The following is a 7,090-nucleotide window of genomic DNA, read 5'->3' on the forward strand; positions in this document are numbered from 1 at the left end:
ATACCCGCAGCATGAACGCGCACACCATGCGTCACCGTCTCCAACTTGGGTGCGACACTCTGGGTTCATGGTCAACGAAATGGTGGCTACAATTCAACACATCGAAAGGCCAGGCAATGATATTCACACGAAGAATGCTGCCGCCAGATATCCCACCGCTCGAAATGGTTCAAATGGCTCTCAGCACTAGGGGCCTAACATCTGAGGTCATCAGTCCCCTAGAACTTAGAACTACTTAAACTTAACTAACCTAAGGACATTACACACATCCATGCCCGAGGTAGGATTCGAAACTGCGACCGTAGCAGTCGCGCGGTTCCGAACTGAAGCGCCTAGAACTGCTCGGCCACAGCGGCCGGCTCCACTGTTCGAAATCCTGTCCCATGGAGCAAGACGGCGACCCTAGACCAAAGGCTCTCTTGGGTGCCTAATATCCGAGACGTCAGAAGCCTTCGCGCTCTATACCCACTGCTCAACCCGCCTCAACACGGTATCGCTCTGTACCTAACACTGGTTCGATCAGTGAAAGGCATCCTGCTCCTGCAGGACGCATTAAGGATCATCACGAGATCGTTCTACGACAAAGCGGGGCATTCCCGCAACTGGATCGTCCGTGAATTGGGCTATCAACCACATCCCAGGCCAACCACACGTTGGCTGACCTCCTGCGTGGATAATTTTCTCGCAGGTCACACAGGAAATCATTACCACATCACCCAAGGCCAATCCGTACGGGTACAGTTCCTCCCAGGAACAGCAGTAACAGCATCTTCATGCTTACACTGCTCTACATGCCGAGCATGGGAAGTTCGCCAAAGAAGCGACAGCGATAGCAACCCCGACACTTCATTTGAATATGATGGGTACGAAACTTGACTGAAACGTTGTGACAGGACGACGCAACCACTTGACTGATCACTCGAGAAGATTTCATCACTGGAATACTCCGAGAAAGCCTGCAGTGATATTATTAAGGTTCTTGCCACCGCAAAACTTAGTTCTCTTACTGGCAAAAACATTATACGGCATTGGGATAAACAGGCGCAAGTAGAGTTCGTAAGTTTAAACGACACACTTCTAAATGCTCCAATTCTTGCACATCCAGACCTGTCACACGACTTTTATTTGGTCACAGATTCATCAAATGGTTCAAATGGCTCTGAGCGCTATGGGACTTAACTTCTGAGGCCATAAGTCCTCTAGAACTTAGAACTACGTAAACCGAACTAACCTAAGGACATCACACACATCCATGCCCAAGGCAGGATTCGAACCTGCGACCTTAGCGGTCGCACGGTTCCAGACTGTAGCGCCTAGCACCGCTCGGTCACCTCGGACGGCCACAGATTCATCAATGGTCGGGTAAGTTGCTCAAGTATTCCACGAGTTTGAGGAAAATGATATCATTATGAAAAGAAGTATAGTTTTTACTAGCCGTACAGGAAAAAAATTATACTGTGACTGAACTAGAAGCACTAGCAATCATTTGGGCATTTTCCAAGTTTCGTTTTTTCTTGTTTGGCGAACAAACTGAGGTCTTTACCGAGCATCATGCACTACATTTTAATGTCTTCCATATTGAATCATGACATATTAAAACGTTGGGCATTTATCTTCAAGAATTCCAGTTTACTGTAGTTCATATTCCTGGCTTGCAAAATATTTGCAAAGACACTTTACCTCGTACACCCATTGACTTAGCAAAAAGAAATATAGACACCAATCTTGAAAAAAACTTCAGTGTACTATATATATATATATATATATATATATATATATATATATATATATATATATATATATATATATATATACAGAAAGTGGCCTTTGAGAACCCCATTGCCCCATCTTAAAAAAATATTGCACATGAACACGATAAAGATTCTGTATGGAGTGACCTGGAAAGTAAGTGGCATGAAAAAACAAACACGGGGATAAGACAGTATCACTAATACGCAAGAATATTCTCTTTAAGCGATATACTATCAACGACTCAATTTGGGACTTACGTATTCCTAATGAATTCTTAAACAAACTCATATTGTTCACACATCTAAGTTATACTCATTTTGGACCATCTAAGTATTTCAACAAACTCTGCACAACCTGTTATTTCAATGGCAAGGAAAAGAGAATCAGAAAAGTTTTTTCTGTATGCAAATTGTGTCAAAGAGCAAATCCATTCACTATTACACACGATGCACTACTATTTCTCATCATTCCTACAAAGTTAAAAGAATTAGTAGCTATAGATCTTTTAGGCCCACTCATGAAAACTCAGAATCGATTTTCATATATTTTTGTTGCCGTAGAACTAACTTCAAATTTCTCTCTCATCTCGTTACAGAGAGCCACTGGATAAACTGTATCACATGTATTCATAAAGTATTACCTACATGAGGTAGGAAGGAAATGTCAAAAAACCATATATTGCTCAGAAAGTACTTGTGAATTTCCGTCGATTGTCAAACAATAATAAGCATCTAATTCATAAGTTTTTCAAATGGTTCAAGTGGCTCTGAGCACTATGGGACTTAGCATCGGAGGTCATCAGTCCCATAGAGCTTAAAACTGCTTAAACCTAACTAACCTAAGGAAGTCACACACATCCATGCCCGAGGCAGGATTCGAACCTGCGACCGTAGCGGTCGCGCGGTTCTAGACTGAAGCGCCTAGAACCGTTCGGCCACAGCAGCCGGCTCATAAGTTTTTTCTTGGTGTGCAATGGATCTTACAGAATTCATCAAATGGCTCATGACAACGCAGTAGAAGTAGAAACAATACATAGTAAAAAGTGCAAAGAACTCCATCACATAAACGCACATCAAACCATTTATAGAATAGTGATTTTTGTATTTTGCTCAGAGATGATCGTCTTGGAAACTATCTTGAATCCTTGTTGGTATGGCGTATATTTCTGACATATTATGTTCCTTATGTTATTTTATGATCTTTTTTGACTTTGTCGTACATGACATACGAGAGCATTATCCTGTGGAAGCATGTATTTTTTTTAGTACCTAACTACACATCTTTTTGCCTTCAGGTCAGGTTATATAACCTTGGCTACTTACATTTCCTCCAGATTTATGAGACATGCCTGCACATAGGATGCACTGTTGAACGAAAAGGTTCTCATTAGTATATGGTACTAGGCAGAGATGGAAAACATGAATGTGAATACTACTGATATGCAAAGGTTTCCCTACAGATACCACATGCGAGTATATAAACTGCATTTTTGACCACGTTTGTTTTCTTTTTCATCTTTGAGCATTGAAATACAGATGTATTTTTATGGTAATATGTGTTTTTAATGAATAATATGCTACCAATCCATAATGGTTTTTTCCCCTTGTTTGCATTTTTGGTAGTCCCCCATTCGGATCTCCGGGCGGGGACTACTCAGGAGGACGTTGTTATCAGGAGAAAGATGAAGAAGGATAGAGTAGCATGGAGAGCTGCAGCAAACCAGTCTCTGCACTGAAGACCACAACAACAACAACAGTATTTATTAGTTAATTTTCTTGCTATGCCTTATGTTAGTGTTGTGAAATGTATATAATTTCATTGCATAATATAACTATTGTTTAACATAGATATTGCGTTAAGTGAACTTACGCGTTACACGATTATTGGTGCACCAACATATCTTTTGACATTGATTTCTTATTGGCATTTTGTGATGACAGTGGTATCTTGCATTTATGTGATGACGTACTTAACTGTAGCTGCTGCATTGCTTCTATGATGAAACTTTTTGTGTATGATTTGCCTTAGCCTAAGAGTGTGTACTTAATTTTGCCTACTGGTTTAGTCATAATGACTTTTGCTGCATATGTGTGTGATAAGTAACTGTGCCACATTGCCTTTTTGATAAAATATTTTTCATGTTCGTGTATGTATGATAGTGAATTTGGTTGCACCGTTTTTCTGATGGAATATTTTCGTGAATGTATGTGTATCGCTGCGCCCATAGAATTATGAGAGCACAGTTAGAACTGACAGAAGTTATAAATAAGGTTAGTGTCATGAATAACAAGAGAATTATGAATATGGGTATAGGAAGAGAGTAAATGGAGAATGTAGAAGGTGCACCTAGAAAAGTGAAAGAAACGAATACCGATATGTGGAAGTAGTAAACTGTGCGAGTAGACAGGTCGCATAAAGTTGCACATGATGTTTTTGGCAGGTAAACTGAGATAAAAGGTATTATGAGAGAAGTATGAGGTTTCAGCGAAAGTATAGGCTCATGAAGCATGCATACAGTAAAGAAGTTAGAATTCTGATATTCTGATCAGTACATTAGAATAGTACAAGACACTAGGATAAAATATCACATAGACTGACTGAGACTTTGCCTCTGAAGTGCACAGATTTCTCTTTCTTCTTTGCTTTACATGAACCATGACGCATTTGTTTGTTTACCCTTTCTTTCTGGTCTATATATCTTCTCGCTCTTATGTTGCGTGACTGTGTTTTTCATGGATGAATTTTTATTACCACTATTCTTATGTTTTACATGTTGGTCGTAGGTTCTGTGTAACCAGACATTTTCTGAGAGACTAGGTAACATAACGTCCATTATCGTGTGCACACTAGATTTTCTAGTACATTTCAATGGACATTTGTCACTATTATAAGATTTTTTTTATATTTGCTCCACGTGCTAAACTTTACTTTTATATCTTGCACAGAATATTGCATAATTATTTGTGTGTATAAATATTTTCTGCTCACACTGATCTGACGTCTGTTTCTGTGACAGTATAGTCAATGAGCGACTGAATAACCGATTACGGTCCGTTTACTGACTTTGAGTAAGACCAATACTTCTTACGATGTTTAGTCAGATCGTTTGGCAAGATTTTACTTTGCAAATGAAAGAAAAATGCAAATGAAATTGGTGGAAATTAATTTTGAAAAAGGGTAAAGTTAATAAAGAAAGTAAATGTGCGGTCGTTACGCAAACAATTAACTGGCGTTAATTAGATATTTGAGATTTGGGGAAAATTACGGTCGCCAGTCCTATGGACAACTACTATAATAACTGAAAAAGAAAGGTTAATGCACATATAATTAGCACACGTGTTGTGTGAAAACTGAATGTTTGTCAGAAGTAATAAATTTCACTACACTCTGACTTAGAATGAGATTTTCACTCTGCAGCGGAGTGCGCGCTGATATGAAACTTCCTGGCAGATTAAAACTGTGTGCCCGACCGAGACTCGAACTCGGGACCTTTGCCTTTCGCGGGCAAGTGCTCTACCAACTGAGCTACCGAAGCATGACTCACGCCTGGTACTCACAGCTTTACTTCTGCCAGTACCTCGTCTCCTACCTTCCAAACTTTACAGAAGCTCTCCTGCGAACCTTGCAGAACTAGCACTCCTGAAAGAAAGGATATTGCGGAGACATGGCTTAGCCACAGCCTGGGGGATGTTTCCAGAATGAGATTTTCACTCTGCAGCGGAGTGTGCGCTGATATGAAACTTCCTGGCAGATTAAAACTGTGTGCCCGACCGAGACTCGAACTCGGGACCTTTGCCTTTCGCGGGCAACTGCTCTACCAACTGAGCTACCGAAGCACGACTCACGCCCGGTACTCACAGCTTTACTTCTGCCAGTACCTCGTCTCCTACCTTCCAAACTTTACGGAAGCTCTCCTGCGAATCTTGCAGAACTGGCACTCCTGAAAGAAAGGATATTGCGGAGACATGGTTTAGCCACGGCCTGGGGGATGTTTCCAGAATGAGATTTTCACTCTGCAGCGGAGTGTGTGCTGATATGAAATTTCCTGGCAGATTAAAACTGTGTGCCCGACCGAGACTCGAACTCGGGACCTTTGCCTTTCGCGGGCAAGTGCTCTACCAACTGAGCTACCGAAGCACGACTCACGCCGGGTACTCACAGCTTTACTTCTGCCAGTACCTCGTCTCCTACCTTCCAAACTTTACAGAAGCTCTCCTGCGAACCTTGCAGAACTAGCACTCCTGAAAGAAAGGATATTGCGGAGACATGGTTTAGCCACGGCCTGGGGGATGTTTCCAGAATGAGATTTTCACTCTGCAGCGGAGTGTGTGCTGATATGAAATTTCCTGGCAGATTAAAACTGTGTGCCCGACCGAGACTCGAACTCGGGACCTTTGCCTTTCGCGGGCAAGTGCTCTACCAACAGAGCTACCGAAGCACGACTCACGCGCGGTACTCACAGCTTTACTTCTGCCAGTACCTCGTCTCCTACCTTCCAAACTTTACAGAAGCTCTCCTGCGAACCTTGCAGAACTAGCACTCCTGAAAGAAAGGATATTGCGGAGACATGGCTTAGCTACAGCCTGGGGGATGTTTCCAGAATGAGATTTTCACTCTGCAGCGGAGCTCAGTTGGTAGAGCACTTGCCCGCGAAAGGCAAAGGTCCCGAGTTCGAGTCTCGGTCGGGCACACAGTTTTAATCTGCCAGGAAGTTTCATATCAGCGCACACTCCGCTGCAGAGTGAAAATCTCATTCTGGAAACATCCCCCAGGCTGTGGCTAAGCCATGTCTCTGCAATATCCTTTCTTTCAGGAGTGCTAGTTCTGCAAGGTTCGCAGGAGAGCTTCTGTAAAGTTTGAAAGGTAGGAGACGAGGTACTGGCAGAAGTAAAGCTGTGAGTACCAGGCGTGAGTCGTGCTGCGGTAGCTCAGTTGATAGAGCACTTGCCCGCGAAAGGCAAAGGTCCAGAGTTCGAGTCTCGGTCGGGCACACAGTTTTAATCTGCCAGGAAGTTTCACACTCTGACTTAATTTAGCAAAAGAATTAATAAAACCGGCAAATTGAAAGTTAATTTAGTGACTGAAATTAATAGTGAACTCTGTTTCTGAAGCACTATGAAATAAAATAAAATAAGGTTAGTTTTGGGCTACCTCAACAATCATCTCAAAAGCAACTTGAATCTACGCAATTTAGAAATAAGAGATTTAACTTTGAACTTGAATTACATGATTTTGAACAATTAACAATAGTAAAATTTAGTGCGTACCAAGCTGAGCTGCAGGCACAGGTAAGCTAAAATATGGTAACAAAACGCGCACTCTTAATATGTGCTTGCGT

General features: G+C 41.7%; 1 non-coding gene across 1 annotated transcript; it reads right to left on the bottom strand.

The window, feature by feature from the left end:
- Nucleotides 1–5,514: 5,514 nt before the first annotated feature.
- On the bottom strand, nucleotides 5,515–5,589 carry Trnas-cga. The gene has a single exon. It is a non-coding gene; the product is annotated as a tRNA-Ser (tRNA).
- Between the last annotated feature and the right edge of the window lie 1,501 nt (nucleotides 5,590–7,090).

Source organism: Schistocerca piceifrons, chromosome X, assembly GCF_021461385.2.
Source record: "Schistocerca piceifrons isolate TAMUIC-IGC-003096 chromosome X, iqSchPice1.1, whole genome shotgun sequence".
Taxonomy (NCBI): domain Eukaryota; kingdom Metazoa; phylum Arthropoda; class Insecta; order Orthoptera; family Acrididae; genus Schistocerca; species Schistocerca piceifrons.